Here is a 21,518-nt window from a genome sequence, read left to right as displayed (position 1 = left end):
AGACTCTAGCATTCCTAACTTTCTTTTGACCTTGAAAACCTGTTTTTTCAAATAAGATCTAAGAACATAGTGGGAAATACTGACCTAATGGAGGTGTTCATAAACTGGGGCTCCTCGATTTTTAAGCCTTGGTTTTCATTGGGAACTTTGAGATGAACTTCAATTTATCCTTTAAGTCTGACGTAGATGTCACTTCCTCTGTCAAGACTTCTCAACTTGCCCTAGGGTGGATCTGTAGTTCTTCTCTTCACCCCCTACTCCCATAGCATTTTTCTCAAGTCCGTATCAGTGTTTAGATCATGAGCTAGTTTATTTATTTTTTATTTCTCTCTAATCTACAATTTCCTTTATTTTAAGGAGTGTGTTTTTATTCTCAATGTCCTACAGAGCACCCGGCTTATTGTAAGAGTTCAACAAATAACTGCTGAAGAAATGAATGAAAGCTTGGGAACTTAAGCAGAAGAATTACCTCTCTGGGGTGTTGATATGTGATTAATGAATGAACCCTTCTGAGTTAAGTACTTTTTTCCATTATAGTGACTAATTCCCAGACAGATGATTAGATTGAGATTGACTCTGATGTGAAATGGTTAATCATTTGGCCTGCCAAAAATACAAGATTGACTGGTATTTAGTCTGTTTTTTCCCCTTATATAGACATGAATCATATACTGTATATGAAAAATTCTAGCACCCGTTCATAGCAGAGATATTTTTCTTATCTATACTCACTAGCAGTCCATAACTCAGAATTTTCCTCTCTTTAACTGCTAAAAGAATAAAAAAAGACATTTATAGACCCTTTTACTTTTCACCAAAACCTAGCATTATGAAGAATTGCAAACTAGGCTGTATTATACTTTTAGCCCTTTTATTTACAATATTTAAAACATTTTTCTGATATACTTCTAACTTTCAAGCATACAAATTTTATTGTGGCTTAGGCATATTTTCTTCCCTTCCTTCCTTCCTGCCTTTGTTCTTGCTTTATTTATTTTTTCCATCTTTGAAAAGACGGGCTAAAATGAATTAATGATCTCCCTCCTGGACTGTACCCTACTCTGTTGCTTTTCAGTCCCTCAGTTGTGTCTGACTCCTTACGACCCTATGGACTGTAGCCCACGAGGCTCCTCCATTCATAGGATTTCTCAGGCAAAAATACTGGAGTGGGTTGCCATTCCCTTCTCCAGGGGCTCTTCCTGATCCAGAGACTGAACCCTCATCTCCGGATTCTTTGCCCCTGAGCCACCTGGGAAGCCCTCTACCCTACCCTAGTTCCATGCCAATGTTAATCCTTTGATGTATCACGTAATGTATTTGTGCTGCATGCTAAGTCACTTCAGTCATATCTGACTCTTTGTTAGCCTATGGACTGTAGCCCTCCAGGCTCCTCTGTCCATGGGATTCTCCAGGCAACACTACTGAAGTGGGTTGCCATGCCCTCCTCCAGAGGATCCTCCCAACCCAGGGATTGAACCTGTGTCTCATTATGTTTCCTGCTGTGGTGGGCAGGTTCTTTACCACTAGCACCACCTGGGAAGCCGTTTAGGTACTCAGTTCAGTTCAGTTCAGTCACTTAGTTGTGTCTGACTCTTTGTGACCCCATGAACTGCAGCATGCCAGGCCTCCCTGTCCATCACCAACTCCCGGAGTCTGCCCAAACCCATGTCCATCGAGTAGGTGATGCCATCCAGCCATCTCATTCTGTCATCCCCTTCTCCTCCTGTCCCCAATCCTTCCCAGTATCAGGGTCTTTTCTAATGAGTCAACTCTTCGCATGAGGTGGCCAAAGTATTGGAGTTTCAGCTTCAACATCAGTCCTTCCAATGAACACCCAGGACTGATCTCCTTTAGGATGGACTGGTTGGATCTCCTTGCAGTCCAAGGGACTCTCAAGAGTCTTCTCCAACACCACAGTTAAAAGCATCAATTCTTCGGTGCTCATCTTTTTCACCGTCCAACTCTCACATCCCTACATGACTACTGGAAAAGCCATAACCTTGACTAGATGGACCTTGTTGGCAAAGTCATATCTCTGCTTTTCAATATGCTATCTAGGTTGGTCATAACTTTCTTTCCAAGGAATAAGCGTCTTTTAATTTCATGGCTGCAGTCACCATCTGCAGTGATTTTGGAGCCCCCAAAAATAAAGTCTGACACTCTACTGTTTCCCCATCTATTTCCCATTAAGTGATGGGACAAGATGTCATAATCTTAGTTTTCTGAATGTTGAGCTTTAAGTCAACTTTTTCACTCTCCACTTTCACTTTCATCAAGAAGCTTTTAGTTCCTCTTCACTTTCTGCCATAAGGGTGGTATCTTCTGCATATCTCAGGTTATTGATATTTCTCCTGGCAATCTTGATTCCAGCTTGTGCTTATTAGGTTGCCATAAAGTTTGGAGGATGTAAGGACCCAAAAGGCTACATTTATAACACTCTTTTCTACATTACCCTTTTCTCTTTTGAAGCTGTTTCACAAAGCCCTAACCTTACTATGGACATTAAAAGGAATTAATATGCCAGGAAACTTAATTATGTTTCTGTCACAGAGAATAGGCTGGCAAATTAGCTGGGGTTAAACTGCTCATTGTGAAGTGTTGTCAGAATGTAAAAAAGAGGCAGCATACCTGATTGGAAGAGAAGGAGGAAAAATAGAGTTAATCCAGAAAGGTTGTTAGAGCAGGGTGAGGCATACCTGCTCTCTCCCCACCTCCCCATGTATTGTTTTGAGCAACGAAGGCTCCATTGCAGCTAAGTGACATTTGTTGGTACTGTTGGCACCATGAGGAAGCCTAAAACAAAAAGAGAAGAGATGACAGTAGTTGGGGAGGGGAGGGAGGAGGGAGAAAGGGACAGAGGAAGAGAGGAGTGAGACCATATGTTGTAATGGGAAAAGCAGTCAGTTTAGTAAACTCCAGTTTCCCAGTTTTCATGTAGCCTTGGGCAGATTAGCTAGGTCAAAGTTTCTTCTTCAGGTGAAAAGTTTGTGGATTGCCAATAATCTCTAAGGGCTCTCTACCTCTAAAAGTAGGTAGCAAATCTACGTTGATGACATGAGATAAAGAATTTAAGAGAGCTGGAGAGAAGAAAAAGGTATGTGTGCATGGGGTTGTTAAAGTCACCCAACTCAGGTACCCCTGAGTTTGCTCAGGAGCAATTCCTACTGTCTCAAATCTGGGGGGACAATTGATTAGACCTAGAAATTTCTGTTCATTAGGTAGAGTGGAGATGAATATCTGGCTAATGAAAGAGCTGTTTTATATATAACCTTGACCAGGAAGCCGAAAGATGGTGGGCTATAGATAGAGTCCTAGTTTACCAGTTAAAAGCTGGCACCTGCTTTTTCATCCCAGGAAACCAAGCATGGAAATGGCGATTGGATCTTCAAATGCTCCTCTTTAGATGGGGTACTTTCGACGGGCACAGGCTCCTTGGCTAAGTACCAAGGGTTCCTGGGAACCAATCTTCTGTAGCAGGGTTTACACTCAAGACTGTTTGAAGGCCAAACAAAGAGAATGAGTTTCACATTCTCACACAACTGCTCTGATGTCTGAATTCCAAAGGCAGTCCAGAAACGGAGCTCAGACTTGGACCCTTGACCATCAGAGTTCTCCCTGCAGTCCATTTCAGGGTGAGCCTGGGGACAGTCAGCTGTGGAATGTTAGAAGAGTAGAGTAAATTTCCAGGGCTGTAGGCTGTTAGTTGATTCCCCAGAAAGCACTCCTGTGGAGCCATTCTTATTTTTACATATGGCATATCTGAAAAAGGGATTATTCGGCTATTGCAGCATTTTTGTTTTATGTGCCTCCGAAGGCAAGATATGTTTTGTCCTCCATCAAGTCTTAAAAAATATTTATCCTGGCATCTTCCCATTTTTCTCTCCACATGGAAACTCTTGATATTTTAAGACTAGTTGTGAAATCATTCCTAGGTATGCACATTACATTGAGATCTTAGAAAAACTTTGAAAGAAAATGAATAGAAAATGATATTTCTTTTATGTAGCAGACATTACAAACTATTCTTTTGTTGGGCTTTTCTTGATTAGCAAGATGTAATAAAATGACGTATATTCTCACTCTGTGGCAGGTATGCTTTATCTAGTGGAACAGAATATTGAAACAGCATGGAAGATAAGAAAAAAAAAATGAGAATTTGAAAAAATATCCTCATGATAGCATCATGAAAGCAGTGCTATCTTCTGGTTAAATAAGGCATGAACAATAATTTTGGGTTAGGTATGTTCTTCAATTATGCATTTGATTTTGGTAATAAAAGACTCATGTTTTTCAATAATGTTTGGAATTTAAATATACTGTTCCTTTTTCCTAGTCTTCAGGAGAGCACTTACCAATGCAAAAGTTACCTCTTACCCATTCTTGTCCATTAAAAATTAAATGCTTTTACAGTAAATTATTAAAAGTGCTAGGTTGGCTGCAAATCATCAAAGGTACCATAAACCATTATGCAAGCAAGCAAGCGAGAAGTCTGATTAAATCTAAGGGATCAGAAGGCATATACATCCCTCGATATCCATCGCAAATTCTAAACTACAAAAGCAACCATAAAATGCTACATTAAATTACTTTAAAAAACTCTTCCAGGATTTTCAATATTCAACAGCAACTTGCTTTTCAATTAAGTATGAACTAAGAACTTCTACTGCAAAGTGCAGATAGACCACCATTTAAAGGTTATTTCCTCTTTCTTTAAACCTGCAGCAAAATTAGCCTCATTTTTCCAACTGATATCACTCACTTAATGGAATTGAGGCATTCTAGCAGAGTTTGCTGAAATGCTAGTTATCAGTTAGGTGCTGTTTTCCCACAAAATGTCTTTACTATCATTTAATTACACTGAAAAAGGAAATGATGGGCCCTGAATGTTGCAAAATCATGTTGAAAATGTTAGAAGTATTTAAGATATGTTTAAAGAAAAAAAAAAACTCATGGCTTTTGTTTAAATTAGGTGAAAGTGAAAGTCAGTCAGTTGTGTCCAACTCTTTGCTACTCCATGGATTATACATAGTACATGGAATTCTCCAGGCAGAATACTGGAGTGGGTAGCTGTTCCCTTCTCCAGGGGATCTTCCCAATCCAGGGATCGAACCCAGGTCTCCTGCATTGCAGGTGGATTCTTTACCAACTGAGCCACCAGGGAAGCCCAAGAATACTGGAGTGGGTAGCCTATCCCTTCTCCAGTGATCTTCTCGACCCAGGAGTTGAACTGGGGTCTCCTGCACTGTAGGCAGATTCTTTACCAGCTGAGCTACAGGGAAGCCCAATTTTAGGTAATATGCATCATATATGAAATAGCCAGCATAGTGCTTGGCGCCTAGGAGATACTCAATAAATGGAGACTTTTCTTGTTGTTAACCCCATTTTTTATTAGAAAAACTCAGGCTTCACCAAGGCTAATTGTCCAGTGTCATCCAAATGGTGTGAGCCATTTGATTCAGGACACTGTGCTCTTCAACTTGTGTCCCACCAACTGCTAAAATCTGCCATGCAGACAGTCACTTAGCTACCTGTGGACGCACAAACTGTCTACTGAACCAGCTCCCTGACAAATAAAAAGATAATATATAAAAGAAAGAAAAATATAAACATGGAGGTAAATTTTTGTCAAATTGCAATAATTGTGGGCAAGAGCAAAAGCAGCCCAAGCAAATGTTGATAGTTGGGCTTTAGAGAGGATCTACTCCAGTATTCCTGGGCTTTCCCGGTGGCTCAGACAGTAAAGAAGCTGCCTGCAATGTGGGAGACCTGGGTTCAATCCCTGGGTTTGGGAAGATCCCCTGGACATGGTAACAGCAACCCACTCCAGTATCCTGGCCTGGAGAATTCCATGGACAGAGGTGTCTGGCAGGCTACAGTCCATGGGGTTGCAAAGAGTTGGACATGACTGACCGACTTTCACTTCACTTCACTACTGTTCACATCTGCCAAATGGGGTGAGGACAGACAGTTCTGCAGCTTAGCTGGGCTGGGTTTGGGTGGCTAACAAATAATGAATGAATAAGTGAAAAGAAGACACTTGATGGTCAAACAAGCATTAACTGATTTCATTTCTTCCAATTTTAATGTGAACCAGAATCACCTGGAAGGATTTTTAACCAATGCTGCTGAGCAGCCTCAGAGTTTCTGTTTCAGAAAATGGGGTAGAGCCCAAGATTGTGCATTTCTAAGGAGCTAGTGGCAGGTGCTGCTGGAGCTGCTGGTCCAGGAACCCCACTTTGAGAACTACCAGTTTAGGTTGTCTGATTTAACTATCACCACAACCTTGTGATGTAGGTGTTATTGGTCCCATTTTATAGATGAAATAACGGATGAATTTGGGAAGCATGTCAGAAGAATGGTTTGGATCCTGGTTAAAGGGAAGTTGAAAAACTGCCTTCAAAGAAAATTCAGAATTTCTGAATCACTCTACTGGTGGCAGAAAAGCAAGACTACAACTGTTCATCTCTATTCTTCCACCACCCTCCAGACACAAAGATGCTGCTGCTGCTGCTGCTAAGCCGCTTCAGTCGTGGCTGACTCTGTGCGACCCCATAGATGGCAGCCCACCAGGCTCCTCCATCCATAGGATTTTCCAGGCAAGAGTACTGGAGTGGGGTGCCATTGCCTTCTCCAAAGATGTTACTAGAATGAGATAAAAACCCACTGATACAGACTCAGCACTGCATGGCCCCAGAGACAACAATGAAAACTGAAACCATTCTTTCAGGAGATCCTTGAGCATTCTAGATGGAGAAACTGAGTCACAGAAAGGTTGAATGACTTGTTTGCTTTGACAGTGTATAAACGGGTTTCTGTGCTGGCTCAGATGGTAAAGAATGTGCCTGCAATGTGGGAGACCTGGGTTCAATCCCTGAGTTGGGAAGATCCCCTGGAGAAGGGCATGGCAACCCACTCCAGTATTCTTGCCTGGAGAATCCTCATGGACAGAGGAACCTGTAGAGTTACAGTCTATGGGGTCGCAAAGAGTCTGATACAACTGAGAAATAAAGCACATGGTGTATAAATGGCAGCACTGAGATATCAGATGTTCTGACAGCCAATCAAGGTTTAACTATAAGAGGAAAAATGTGGAGCTTCTATTTGCCATCTTGATTGCTATTTGCATGAACACCATTCAAAAAAGTGACTGAATGCAGAGGCAGCCAATGAGGTGAGATAGGTACTAGAACAGGAAGCAGAATTAATTTACTTATTGTGTATTTGCTGAGTATCTTTTACATACTAGACACTACTCTAGGTGGTGGGGATAAAATGGTAAATAGCATGGACAAAATCCTTGTTTTTGCCCTCTAAAAGCAGTAAGATAATCAACAAAGTGAATAAAAGCAGAAAATTTAAGAGAGTAATAAATACTAGGAAGAAAATTCAAATCAGGTAATGTTGGAGAAATGACCACAGACTCAGAAATTTATAAATTTGGTTTGATGGTTTACTGAAGATTCAGCAAGAAATGCAAGGGCTTGACTATCAGCCAGAGAGTGGAACTTTCACACCCCATTTCTCAACATTTCAAATTTATGGGTTCTTTTAAATCTATGATTTAATATTCCCCCCGCTAGACTTCTCCAGAAATTATTTCAGGATCCTAAGAGGAGGGATGCTCTTGTACTACATGTAAACAAACTGTAAAAAGTTAATGATACACTCTTGAAAAGTTATGCAGGAATACATTTGAAAGTAGGGAAAATAATAGTCTGTGAAAGCAGGTGTAGAACTAAACAAAATTTCAAATAATAGGAATAAAAGGTTCAAATAGGCATTTCAAAGTCAAGGGCAACAATCACAGTAATAATTGATTAAAGTTAGAATCGCCAATGGGCAGTTCAGCAAGTGGTGGTTCATCTCTTCCCAGCTCTGACTTGAATGTCATAATAGTAGCTTGAAGTCAGCCATGTTATTGTTTTGTTGCTAAGTTATGTCTGACTCTTTGCAACTGCATGGACTGTACCCCTCCAGGCTCCTCTGTCAATGGGATTCTCCAGGCAAGAATACTGGAGTGGGTTGCCATTTCCTTCTCTAGAAGTCAGCCGTGGTGGGAGTATTTAAACCAGGAAATTGGTAAATGAATGCTACAGTGCAGACCTTTATAATGATTACTTTTCTCCAGAGGGAAAATGCCTGCATAGGCCTGTCCCGCCTCTCTACACATCTTGCTAAATATTTCAAGAATGTAATGTTCTGACCTCTCTTAACCCAGGCTATTTCTTAGAGTCATATCTGCAGTGAACAGCTTTGAGGGACGAGGTAATATCTCCCTCTGGGACAAAAAAGTAAGCTTGCTTGCCAGTTGCTGTAAAATTGGTTGATCCTTAAAGGTAAGTATTTCTCTCCCATAGTGCAACATTCTTCATTATTTGGACACTATTTGAAGTGGGGAAGCAAAGCTAAAATGGCCTAGTGGGTGGGGCTCCTGGGTCATTTCAGTGTATTGTTGCCGTGGTTTCCACTGCTGGATGCCTCATGGGTAGTGATGGTTCATATACATGAATTGTGACTTCATATGGGATCCTATCTGGGGCCTTCACATTGCTTTCATAGGACTCAGGAGCAGTAGGAACCAGTGTAAGCATGCTAATGCTTGTCATGCTTGCTGTGCTGTGAGTAATCAAGTCTGTGGTCTCACCTAGATTTGCCAAGTTCTCTGATGCTGGAAGTTGATGGTGTCCACTAGGTGGCAGGACTTCCCTAGTGGCTCAGACGGTAAAGCGTCTGCCTACAATGCAGGAGACCTGGGTTCAGTCCCTGGGTTGGGAAGATCTCCTGGAGAAGGAGATGGCAACACACTCCAATTTTCTTGCCTGGAAAATCCCGTGGATGGAGGAGCCTGGTAGGCCCCAGTTCATGGGGTCGCAAAGAGTCAGACACGACTGAGTGACTTCACTCACTAGGTGGCAGCAGTCGTCCAACCCCAAAGACGTTTCTGGAAGACCAACTTCTGCACAATGGACTAAATCACCTTTGCCTTGGACCCCTACTGACTCTTGGGTGGTTTACCAATGGCTTGGCCAGTCGGTCTGCCACTTGGAAGACTAAGACTGGTAGAGTAAAGACATTCCTCTCTGTGTCATGAACTGGGTAAACACATCGTGTCTGCCCATCAGAATTCACTTGAGTTACATAAAGGTAAAGGTCCATTTTCTGCTCAGAAGAACTAGAATTAGGCTATGATCAAGACGGCCACCATTACCATCTGGTTTCATCATCGTACTGGGCATGGCAACACATCCACCATCACAGATTGGGCACACTGTAAAGGATGCTTCTCATGGATACAGAGTCTTTCACTGCATACCACATGTGCGACTCCTGCTAAAAGGTGGCCTATTTGTTCAGTGGTGAAGGAGGCCGCGTTACATGGAACATTACCTCTATCTGTTTCTGGCAGATTGACTCCTCTGAATTTTGATCCCGTTTGGGGACAATTGATATTGCCTCTGCTTTGACATTTTGTCAGGGTGTGGTACTACTATTCCATCCAAATAGCCAACTCTAGCCACATCTTTGTGGCCTTTACAGCTACACTGTGTCATCTGTTAGGCTTTCTGGATCATTTGCAAAGACCACATAACAATGGGCTAATAGTCAAAGAATTTAATGGACATTCCATATTCTCTGTCATCTGCAGTATTGTTGAGTGCTGGACTGGCAATCTTAAAAATCAACTAAGAAAAGTGTATGCTTCTTTGTCCCTTACCTTTTCTTGGTCCACACACTTTAGTAAGGCAATTTGGTCACTTACGGTGGCTGTTTCAAGAAGGATTTATTCCTCTTGGTCACTCCTGGTTTGTGATCGGAACAGGAGTAGAGAGTTATATGGCGCTATTTTGAAAACAATGGGATTCCATCCTGGCCTTTTCTGGGTATGTTATGTCTTTGTTTTCTCTAATAGCAAAGAAAAGAATAGTAACCACTGTGGCAAAATCTAGCCTCTTTAACCAAGTAATCAAAATTAACATAATCAGAAATGGGATACATGGAAATTGTGTGTTACCGGAAAAGATGCAATGAGAAGAACACGGTATCTGTGAGATTCCTGTCAAAACGATATAGCTTGATTCTAATCTTGAGAAAATAGAAGACCAACCTGAATTTAGAGACTTACTACATAAGATCATTGACCTCTATTCTTCCAGATGTCAAGGTCAGGAAAAACAAAGAGAGACTGAAGAATTCTTCCAGACTAAAGGAGATTTATGATCTTGTGTTGGATCCTTGAGTAGTACAAATTCTTTTTTGCCTTTTGCTATAAAAGAAAATGTTAGGACAACTGATGAAAATTAAACGATAGTTGTAGGATGCATGAGATCTGGATATCAATGTTACTTTTACATATTTTAATAACTATACTGTGGTTATGAGAGAGCATGTTCCTGATTTTTTGATGGAAATACATATGTATTTATTAACTTTCCCACACATTGTTCATGGGGAAACATATATTTACATATACACACAGCATAATAAATACATATTGAAAAGCATTAACGTTTCATGGAAAAAGGTTTTAAAAAATGAGGAATCATTTCAGATAAGATAAAATATCCACTGAAAAAAGATTTAGACACAATTTAAGAAGAAAGGAGGGAGGTCACAGTGTTCCTGGTCGTCCTTCAGGGGAGTAGGACCTCAAGGGGGCAAAACATGAAGGATATTTTTATTCACTGAGTTTTTAACTTTTAGAATATTAGATACGTATTTGTTTTCATTACGAATAGGCTGATTTTGTCATCAGCTGTGGAAAGGAGATTGTTACAAGTTTTAATTGGAATGATCAAGCAAAGTCTCTTTGGCCAAAGCCTTGAGGGATAAAGAGACAGCCCTGTAAAGATCTGGGGGCAGTGGGGAACTCAGAGAGCCAAGGGCCCTGCTGAGCAAGATCTTAGTATGCTCAAGACTCTACAAAAAGACCAGTGCCATTGGAAGACCTACATGCTATTCCTAATTCTAATAGCTTGACTTTGAACAAGTCTTTTTACCCAATTGTGATGTCACAGTCCACATCTCTTGTGCAGCCCCATTTGTCAGCACATTATAGTGCCTGATAAATATATATTGACTGAATGAGTGGGTGAAGAAATTGATCTGAAAGATGAGAGCAAGACTGGATAATCTCTAAAGACTTTTATGGGTCTAAAGTTATATGACTCATTTAGTATTTATTGAATGCTTGCAGAATGCATGCCAGGGTGTGAAATGTTTTAAGTTGAGGGAGGATGGCATGAATGAGGCTTGGTTTCTGCTTTTGCCACATTTAAAATCCAGTGAAACAGGCTTCCAGGAAAAAGTGACGCAAAATCTGGCACTAAAATAAATTTAACGTAGGAGTCAGATCTCTTCTCCTCTGCTTTTATTAACTGTATTTGCTCTCTTGGTATAAGTTATCTTGGTCCACAATTCTAGATTTGAAGAGGGGTACAGGAAGATTCAAAGCAAAATATGCTTCTGTCTTGGTGAGGAAATAAAATTCTCCATTTTTTTTAGCACAGGCAAATTCCAGTAGCAGGCTTAGTGAGTGCAGGAAAGGATGACCTCTCTCTTTGCAGTGGGAGAGTATTTAGTTCTTTTCTCACAGGGTCTGCAAAATGCTAATAATAATAATAATCACCTATAGAAAGCTATTGTGTTCCCCAACACTGGGCTTGGCTTATGTCTATTATAATTCCTCAACCATGCTGCAAGACAGATACTCCTTTGCTTCTCCTCTATTTTATTATTATTTGGAAATTTTCTTTAAGGATTAAAGGCCTTAAGATTCTTGCCCAGGGATCATAGGCAGTGAAAAGCAGATCTAGGATTCAAATCCAGATTTTTCTGATGCTGCTACTCAGACCCTTTCCACCACACAGTGCTTTCTAGGTCATTTCAAATATTGCTTCTGGCTCTGACCCCTTAACACTCAGTGTGTCTGTTGTTTTTAGACTAGTGCGTCTGTAGTCAGCCTTCATAAGCAGTTATGAGCCTGTGTAGGTGCTGGGAAAGTGGATTGACTCAAAGTGTGATGTAATCTCAGATGAATTGTTTACTCCCATTACAGACAGCATTTCAGTCCTACGGGTACAGAGCACAGAGCTGTATTGCTTAGAGTGAAAGCTAAGCTGTCCTAAGAAAGTGAAGTGAAGTGAAAGTTGCTCAGTTGTGTCCAACTCTTTGCGACTCCATGGACCATATAGTCCATGGAATACTCCAGGCCAGAATACTGGAGTGGGTAGCCATTCTCTTCTCCAGGGGATCTTCCAACCCAGGGACTGAACCCAGGTCTCCCGGATTGCAGGTGGATTCTTTACCAGCTGAGCCACAAGGGAAGCCCGTCGTAAGAAAGAGGCCCTACTAAACAGGGGCTTATCGGACAAAGATTTTTTGATGTAGGTGGTTTTTAAAGTCTCTTTGAATTTGTTACAATATTGTTTCTGTTTTGTGTTTTGGTTTTATGGCCCCAGAGCATGTGGGATCTTAATTCCTTAATCAGAGATCACATCTACACTTCCTGCTTTGGAGGGCGAAGTCTTAACCACTTAAGGGAAGTCCCAAGATGGTTTTTGTTGTTGTTTTTTTCTCATTCACAGAACAGTCAGGATGGATGAGCGGGTCCATTTGCTTTGTGCAGTCATTCAGGGTTCCTCCTATCTTGTTTCTCCTCACCCCACTGTTTTGTTCTACATAGCTGAATTGAATTTGCAGATAAATCCATGTCCCAGTTCATGAGAAATAAATGGTAAGAAAGTGTAGAGCACATGTAAGGCCTAGCTGTGGAAGTGACACACATCACTTCCAACTTGTATTTTTGATGGGGAGACCTCAGTCATGTTACTGTGCTTAGTTGCTCAGGACAGAATTCTGGGGGGTGGGGAGCTGGCTCTACACTCAGCTAAAATTCTATTACTGGGGAAGAAGAGTGGAATCGATTTTGGTGGGCAGCTATAAATCTTTGCCATGAGTACCCTGTGTAAATCTCTATCATAATATTTGTAGCATAGCTTTATTTATCTTCTTGCACTAGCCTGTGAGTGCCTTAAGAACCAAGGCCTGTGCTTTCACTTCTGAATCCCCAGTATTTAGTTCACTGCCCCTCTTGTCGGAGAAGGCAATGGCACCCCACTCCAGCATTCTTACCTGGAAAATCTCATGGACAGAGGAACCTGGTAGGCTGCAATCCATGGGGTCGCTAAGAGTTGGACACAACTGAGCGACTTCACTTTCACTTTTCACTTTCATGCATTGGAGAAGGAAATGGCAACCCACTCCGGTGTTCTTGCCTGGAGAATCCCAGGGACGGGGGAGCCTGGTGAGCTGCCGTCTATGGGGTCGCACAGAGTCAGACACGACTGAAGCAACTTAGCAGCAGCAGCAGCAGCAGCAGCAGCTGCAGCCCGTTTTACATGAAGCACTAGTTTCATTTCTATTGAAGAATGAATGAGGCAAGTGAAGTGTATAGGTTTGGGGGAGCAGAACAAGGGAAAGATGAGCAATACTTTCATTACCTAATTCAGAAAGCAAACCTGGCTTATCTAGGGCACTGCACTCCAAGTTATGAAAAGCTTTGCTATGGAAAGAATGAACTATTTCAGTCTGAAAATAAAGCAAAATTCAAATGTGATGTTTTACAGCTCAACTCAAAAGAAACAATTGCCTGATTGTGACCAGGTGACCTCATTTCTCTCCTCAGTCATCAGCAAGGGAGAATATAAAACAGGTGGACCTGTGAGTTTACACAATTTTTAAACAGAGGTAAGGGATATAAAAGTAGTTTTGAAGCACACAGAAGGAGGTACTTATATAAAACCTGATTTCCCAGTTACAGAGTGAGATCAGAGCAGGGACCAAGCACCTCTGTTCTTTTGCAGACCCCACCCTCCAATCCCTCTAGAAGGACAGTTTCCAGCTGGCCTAAGTCAGCAGAAACAAGCAGGGCTGCCCACACTGGCCTCCTGGAGTCAACAACAGATGGTGGATGGGCAAAGCAAATTAATCGAGCCACCAAATGCTCTCAGATTTGGTTTGCAAACTCACTAGGCTGGTTACACATGACCATTGTTGCTACTGTGCATCATATTTATCTGACAGCATTGTCCAGTGCTCACATTCCTCTCTCAGGCTCAGGCTAAAGAAAATGTGCATTGCATTTCAATTAGCGCTTCTCAGAATTCAAGGGAGTTCTGAGGCTGAGGACACTAGTATGCAATTCACGCACAAAAGCTATCCACAGAGCCCATTTCAGTGCTCTGATGTAGCTGAAAGGTCAACAGCTTGAGCTCAGCTTTTTGAAATATAGATTTAGAAAACTTCCTTGAACATATTACAACATGCCCTGTTGGCATTCTTGTCCATATATTTGGAAGAATCAGTCATGACTTTAAGATCTCTTTCCACCCTTCCCATCTCTTTCCATAGTCCTAGTGAGAACCTAGCTTAGTATGGAACAGACGATATGACAGTTTAACAACTCATCCATCACCCCGATTTGGAATATGTATTTTTCCACATGAAAGGCTTTCAGCAGTGAGTTGGCAGCCAAATGTCAACATGGCATCAAATTCTAGAGAGAACACTAGTCTTCTTGGATAAGGGTCAGCAAAACAGGGTCTGGGTTCTGTTCATTCAGCATCTGGGTGTATGATGTCACTCCTGCAAGATATTTTTCACATGAAAAGAAATGCCTTCTAGGAAAAACTCTGGAGAGGATAGTTTGGTCAAAGGCACAGAGGTGAGGGGAATGGGTGAAAGCAAGGTATTGGGCCAGGTCACAAGGGCTTGTTGCTGATCCTTTCGAATCAGGTCTCAACAAAGATTCAGGCCTCCCTGGGGGCTCAGCAGTAAAGAACCCACCTGCAATGAAGGAGACACAGGAGATGCAGCTTCGATCCCTGGGTCAGGAAGATCCCCTGGAGAAGGAAATAGCAACCCATTCCAGGATTCTTGCCTGGAAAATTCCATAAACAGAGGCGTTGTCACCAGTCAGACATGACTGAGCATGCGAGCACGCAACAAGGGTTCTCCTGCCTGTTGTTCTTTGAGCCAGTAGAATGAGACCGCGTTTGGTTCAGGAGCGGAGTGAAGCTTTATGCTTTGAGAAATGCAGAGGGGCCAGCTTGGGCTCTAGGGCAGCCACCCTCCCGCCGGGCCATGGGCGAGGCTGCTTTACAGGGTTTCCGCGGGGCTCTTCAAGGAGGGGGCGGATCTCTCCCGGGGCAGGTGCAGCTGGGCTGCTCAGGCTTCAGACCTCAGTGCCGGGTGCAGCCCCTCTGCACGAGGGGCACTGCCGCCATCCTGAATCTCATCTTTCTATACGTGATGCTTCTGCACACGGTCCCCAAGCTGAGGTGTCAGCACGGCGGTTCTTCACTTGGAGCTCTGGTCTGAAGGGCCAGGTGTGAGGCCTTTGCCCCAGGCGCCCAGTGAGCAAGTGAAATTAGATGAAGCACAAAGGGAAAAAAAAAAAAAGGTTAGATTTTAGTTTATTATCCAGATTCTATTTTTATTTCCCAGAAATTGTTAATGGGCTTTGTGGGTGACAGGTACGTCCCGAAGGACTATGAAACTCTCAAAGCCATCTTTAGGGGCGTTTGGAAACTGACTTTAAGGCAGTGTGATGTGCTGGATGGAGAGTCAGAAAATCCAGTCTTGTCTCCATTTGGAACTCTTGTCATTTCTGTGGAGCGGTTTCCCTTTCATAAAATCAGGGTGTGGGACTCCCTGGGTGACCCTCAGTAGGCCTCATCCACCTGGTGTAGCAGGTCTAAAGTTGGGCAGAGGGAAGGACAAAGCATGCTTGGTGATTCTGATGCAGGGGGCTGGCGACTACCCTTAGAGAAATAACCAAAGATGAATAACTGGCATTTAGTGTAATCCTTGAGTGGTATTTAGGTCTTCCCTCACCTGTGAGTGCTTTGTGCACCGTGTATTATTGCTCCTGGGAGTGGTCAATGCTGGCTAGATCTGGAGGCACCAGGTGGGCATTCTATTGTATTCATATCTGCTGTGAGAGAGGTTTTGCCACATGATCCTATCCCAAGTCCTTGGATTGGGAGGTTACAGAGACCTCTTTCTGCATTTCTTCAACAAAGAAGCAGCTTAATAACTGTCACACTTTTTGCCTCCGAGGTAGATCAGGAAGTATGTAGGGGGCTTCTTGGAAGAAGAGCAGAAGCTAGAGAGTAAACAGGGAAAGTGAACAGGAGTCCCGTCCTTCAGAACCTCCATTAGGGAATGGAAAGAGCTGGCAACTTTGAGTTATGGGGCTGTAATTCCATCTCAGGATTCTGGCAATGGCATAAGCCACCTGAGTTTTTTCTTGTTAGCTTATGAACATTTCACCGTACCCTACCACTTGCCTTGGAAGATTAATAGCTGCATAAATTACAGTTGTTTTAAAATATATATATTTTACCTCAACATGAGACTTTTCTATGGGTATGGAAGTGCCCTCAACTTACATCTCCCTGGGTGACATGTCCTGTTCTGTGCACTAATGCAGTTTTATAAAATAAAAAGGGCCTTGCACTGATGCAAACTTCACAAAAGGCCGTGAGCCTTGAGTCAGAACAATCTAAGCTGGAAAAGAGCAAATGAAAAAACATGGAGGAGAGAAAGAGAGGGCTGTGGGGGGAAACCCAGGAGAGAAGTGTGGCTAGAGTAGAGGACTTGAGGGTGTGTGGGTGTGTGTGTATGAGAGAGAGAGAGAGAGATTCTGAATGTACAAGGCACAGACAATGAAGGCAATATACCTTCGAAGGTTCATACCTTTGAAGGTATATTTGAAGAAATGTAATTTTTAAAAATTTCTGTGTAGAAAATGGATAGAAATAGGATGGAAATGATACTCCAGATGGATTGGTTGCTCAGGATGGCCCCATGGGTGTCAGGCTGATTGGAACAGGTCCATGAGGGGAACAAGAAGCTTTATCTTGAGGCTGCCTTTACATAGTGAACATTGCTTTCGTTTACTTAGATTGTGTGTTTGGAGTGGTTTGCTGAGGAGCGGGTGGATATGACAGTTGTGTGCCCTTTTGCTTTTCTGTGCTGAGGGCAGAGAAACCCCCTTTATCTTCCTGCTTCCTGCTTCTCTATTAAGTTGTGCTTATGTCCAGGTTTCTTGGTTTTCATACACACGTTACATCCATATCATATTCCAGGGATAAGGCTAAGGCCAGAGAAATCCATGTCTCCCAATTTCCTGTTCAGTGTCTGTTTAGCTCTTGATGACATGGTATTACTCTTTGGGGTGACGGTTATTTAATGATTTATTGAAATTGTCTGAATTCCTTAAATCAGAGTTCAGATCCTCTCCCTAGGCAGAGGGTCTGCAGCAATTTTAGCTCTCATGCCTGGGCTGGTAAATAATATTGTGGATGGCTCTGGAATGCAAGGGGAGGGAAGGAGACAAAAGGAAGCAGTAAGAGAAGAAAAGGGGAACAGAGAACAGAGGGGGGAGAAGCAATGAAAAGCAGCTCAAGGACAGGATGGTGGTGAAGGGACCAGTTGCTCCCAATACCCTCTCACTGACCTAGAAGAGGAAGGCGTCCTGGGAAGTGAGCGCAGCCTCTCACTTTCACCACGAGGGGGCAGACTCGACTTACAGGAAAGAGCAACAAGGTCGGAAGGCAGCGGAGTAAATACGATCCTCTGCTACAGAGGATTCAGTGTTGACCTCATCCTTCACTCCCTGCGGCCGTTCACGTCCCCCAACAACTTAGAGCCCTATCTCTGAACACAACACCTGGGTGGATTAAAGCAAAAAAAGAGAAAAAGAGAGCCAACTTTGCTCAGATTCTCACATAATGTAGTGTACAGAATTATAATTAAACAGATATCACCTATAACAAAATACTTTGTGACATCTCACCTTATTATTTAAAGTGTAGAATCACCCAAGTTTCTATGCAAGGCTCTCTTTTCTGTTTGTCTTTCTTTTTGACTGAAGGGTTATTGCCTGTGCATTATATGTTCATTATTGTTGCAGGCGTTTCAAAAGGTTGGAAAGGGCTCTTTATTTCTTCCAACTCCTTTGCAGTCTTTGCTTCTCTTACAGTTTCACTACAAGCTGATCGAGTCCATGGAAATGTGTTTCTAAGTTTAAAAAAAATTCATAAAGTTAGAGGAATGTCTTTATTTGGAGAAGGATTGGAAACAACCAAATTACTGCAGCAAGTTCCTTAGTGCTTAAAAAGCAATTGTCCGATGCACGTGATTGCTTCCGAACATAATGAGACTGGCGTAGTGATAACAAAAGGCAGGCTGAGCTGAGATATTAAAGAGGAACTACTTCCTCTGCTTCCCCGAGTTGCTAAGTATTATTACCCCAGGTAACTGCATTCCAGGGTCCATACTCTTTTCCTTCTGGTAGAATTTGCCCTTTTTTGAGCCATACAGATCAAATTAACTCCAGTGAGAAACTATGTTTTCCAAAATAGACTTTCTAAGTAGCCAATTAAAAACAGAATCTCTTAAAAATAAAAATCTCCTCTTTGAAATGGTGATTGGACCTCGGAGATAAAGAATCCCATTTGCAAGTTTAAGAGGAAAAATAAGAACTTTCCACTATCAACTGGTTGAATACGAACAGAGGAAGATGCGACTTGTTCTCCTAAATAAATAAATAAATAAAAAATTAAAAGGATATCAAATTGATTGAATCATTGTGGGAAGTTTGGCTCCATTAGTCTCTCGCTTTTCAATATGCCCCAGTTAGCAATAAAACTCAATTTTATGTGAGTATGCGAGGCGATAGCTTTATTCAAATTGTCTGTTAAATTTGGTGGCACAAGAAGAAATGAAGCAAAGCTACTGTTGTGTAGTAAGGTCTTGGGTCTTACTATCTCCTCATCCCTAAGTATAATGAGAAGAGCATTACCTCCATTTAAGATTTATGGAACTTTTTATGAAACGCCATCACGCTAATTTAATTGGTGGGCTCTTTAACATTTATAATCCATTAAAGTGACTGGGAGATGATTACTTCCGGATGTGGTTTCTGTTTTCTCCTTCTGTGTTACCAGCTGCATGCCAATGTTCTGAAACCCTTGCAAGAAAAAAGAAAAAAGAAAGAAATACCTGCTAAAATAAGTTGTTGCTCTTAAAAAACAGGAGAACGAATGATAAAGAAGGATTTGCTATTAGTTTCTGTCTTTGCAGCAGTGGAAAATTGAGAGAGGGTCAAACATTGTCTCTAATTTGGCCACCACCTTCTTGGTTTAATATGAGTGTTTTTAAATGACATCTCTGACACAATCTTCGTCAGGGCTGTTGATTTGTATCTAGCAGAAACAAGATTCAAACTCTTCTGGGATACAGGCTGGGAAGAAGTTTCAATAAGACCTGTAATGATATCTGAAATTTCCTCTGAAAGTTGATGTGGTCTTTTATCTGAAAATCAAAGGCTTTACATCAGACTTTGAGATCCCCTCTCTTAGTTAATTGGTGTTAAGAGAAAAGGTCTGATAGACGCAGAAGGGCTGACAAAACTCAGGTCTGTTTTTTTCAACTAAGTGTGAGCACCAGGGCTTTGGGTTTCTCTTACACTGGCTCCATCTCCTGAGAGCTTTGTTTGTTTTTAGTATCTAATTTTATTGTTCATTCTTAACCAACCATCAAGTCTTTTAGAAAAAGTAAACCAAAAGTAATTATTTGGAGAACACAAAAGCCATATCTATATAGGAGATCAAACATTTCCACCTTTTCCTTGCTATTTACCGCTGAATAGCTCCTCTATTTTCCTAGCACATTCTGCTTGTTTTCTTGGCAAACAAACAGCAGGGGATGTCTTTAGGCTAATTATATGGGACCATTATGGGATCCTGCAGGGACCAGGATGAAGCAAACCTCCATCTCCACTTTAGTTTTAGGGGGAAACTAAACTTGAGTGGAGGTCAGGCCTATGCCGGCTTCTCTGTTGGCAGGTAATTCTGATCTAGGTGTCCTTCCCGCCCGCTAAACAGGAGGGCCCTAGGTATCCAGAAGACGGCTTCTAGTATCTCATAGATCGGTGGTTTCATGTGGTCTAGTGTTATTTCACAATCAACCCCTCCCTTCACCTCTGCCAGGAGGTTGAGTATGGGTGTGAGATGATGAGCAACAAAAAGAGACAGAAAAAAAAATAGTAATCACCGAAAATACAGACTTCTCTTTTCATTTGAAAAAAATCTCAGCATAAAATCTGAGTCACATAAAGAAGTATGAGAAGTTCTCTGAAGACCAGGTGTTCTGCTCAGACTGCAAACCCAGCCCCAAGATTCGGCAAGTCCTCCTTGCTCTTGGCAGAAATGCGTTTCAGCAGGTGATAGAGACCGGATTCAGACGTCTCTTGAAAGGAACCCCAGGGATACCTCTTGCTTTAGGGATCAAATGATGTTATGGATTTTCTCTGCCTCTCTCATTTGTATTTGTTCATTCTTCAGTCAGATAGGCAACATGGCTGCGAGATGCTTGAGACGTCTAATCGACCACATTAGGGACCCCAGCAGGCTGGGGAGGGGATGTGAAGTCAGGTCAGGGTCACATGCCCACCCTGGAGCCAGGGGTGCATGAGGTTAGCGCCACCCAAACTGCAAGGAATGGGCTTTCTGCAGGAAAGATAGTGTCCACTAATAAAAAAACATATAGGGACGTGATTCTGGGCACCCAACACTAAAAAATGTCCATTACATGTCTCTGTTTATACATATCAAGAATGCCACTGCTTCAGGGAGCAATACTATCTTGCCATTGCTAATCTGGGTTTCCAGGAAACTGTAGAGCTGCTTGCTCTTCTTTGTTCACTTGGGTCTAGTCTGAACCTGTACATTTGGCCTCTGCCCCTGCCCTCACATGGAGCTTCCATCACAGGACAAAATGCTCCTCTCTCTTCTTTAAAAAAACTTTTTATTTTGAATTGGGGTATAGCCGATGAATGATGTTATGATAGTTTTAGGTCAACAACGGACGGACTTAGCCATACATACAGATGTATCCATTCTTCCCCAAACTCTCCTCCCATCCAGGCTACCACATAACACATAAGGCTCCTCTTACACTTCTTAACACTTGTGGATTCCTTAAATGGTGGCCCAGGACCTGCTTTGGCTTCATCATGGGCACCCCCAGAATCCAGCACCTGTCTTCTAGAGTGGACGTGGTTCTCTGTCCTTGCTCTGGTGATGACCCCTTGCATGTCTGAAGCCCTGTTCCTCATGTTGGTCAGATTGGTCCAGTCCCTCTTGGAGCCACCTGGCCTGCTCTTTCTCAGGTACTACCAGGTACTGATGGGGAGATGGCTCATTACACGGCAAAGAATCTGCCGGCTTTGCAGCTCGGCGAAGAACCTGTGCACAGACTGCTGCTTGGCCAACATACTTATTTACTCGCCTTCAAACAAGGGCCTGGAGGATGGAGAGGGCATGAACTTCTAGATGACAACATTGAACATGAGCTAAAGGTGCACTCTTCCCTTTCGTGTGTGTAGAAAGTATTAGGACGGAAATATTCCTCTCAGGACATATTTTATATCAGCAATCATGGTTTCCTGG

The 21,518-nt window shown here is 42.3% G+C and overlaps 1 long non-coding RNA gene across 1 annotated transcript in view; it reads right to left on the bottom strand.

Moving 5' to 3' along the window:
- Positions 1–16,461: 16,461 nt before the first annotated feature.
- Positions 16,462–21,518, bottom strand: part of LOC132659745 (uncharacterized) — a 29,656-nt gene continuing 24,599 nt past the window's right edge. The window contains exons 2-4 of the long non-coding RNA XR_009600503.1: positions 18,869–19,036; positions 17,861–18,084; positions 16,462–17,734 (exon numbers count right to left, since the gene is read on the bottom strand). This is a non-coding gene — a long non-coding RNA (uncharacterized LOC132659745). The remainder of the gene's footprint in view (positions 17,735–17,860; positions 18,085–18,868; positions 19,037–21,518) is intronic.

The sequence above is a fragment of the Ovis aries genome, chromosome 4 (genome assembly GCF_016772045.2).
Source record: "Ovis aries strain OAR_USU_Benz2616 breed Rambouillet chromosome 4, ARS-UI_Ramb_v3.0, whole genome shotgun sequence".
NCBI classification, from domain to species: Eukaryota; Metazoa; Chordata; class Mammalia; order Artiodactyla; family Bovidae; genus Ovis; species Ovis aries.
This window is presented reverse-complemented; position numbering and strand designations above follow the sequence as displayed.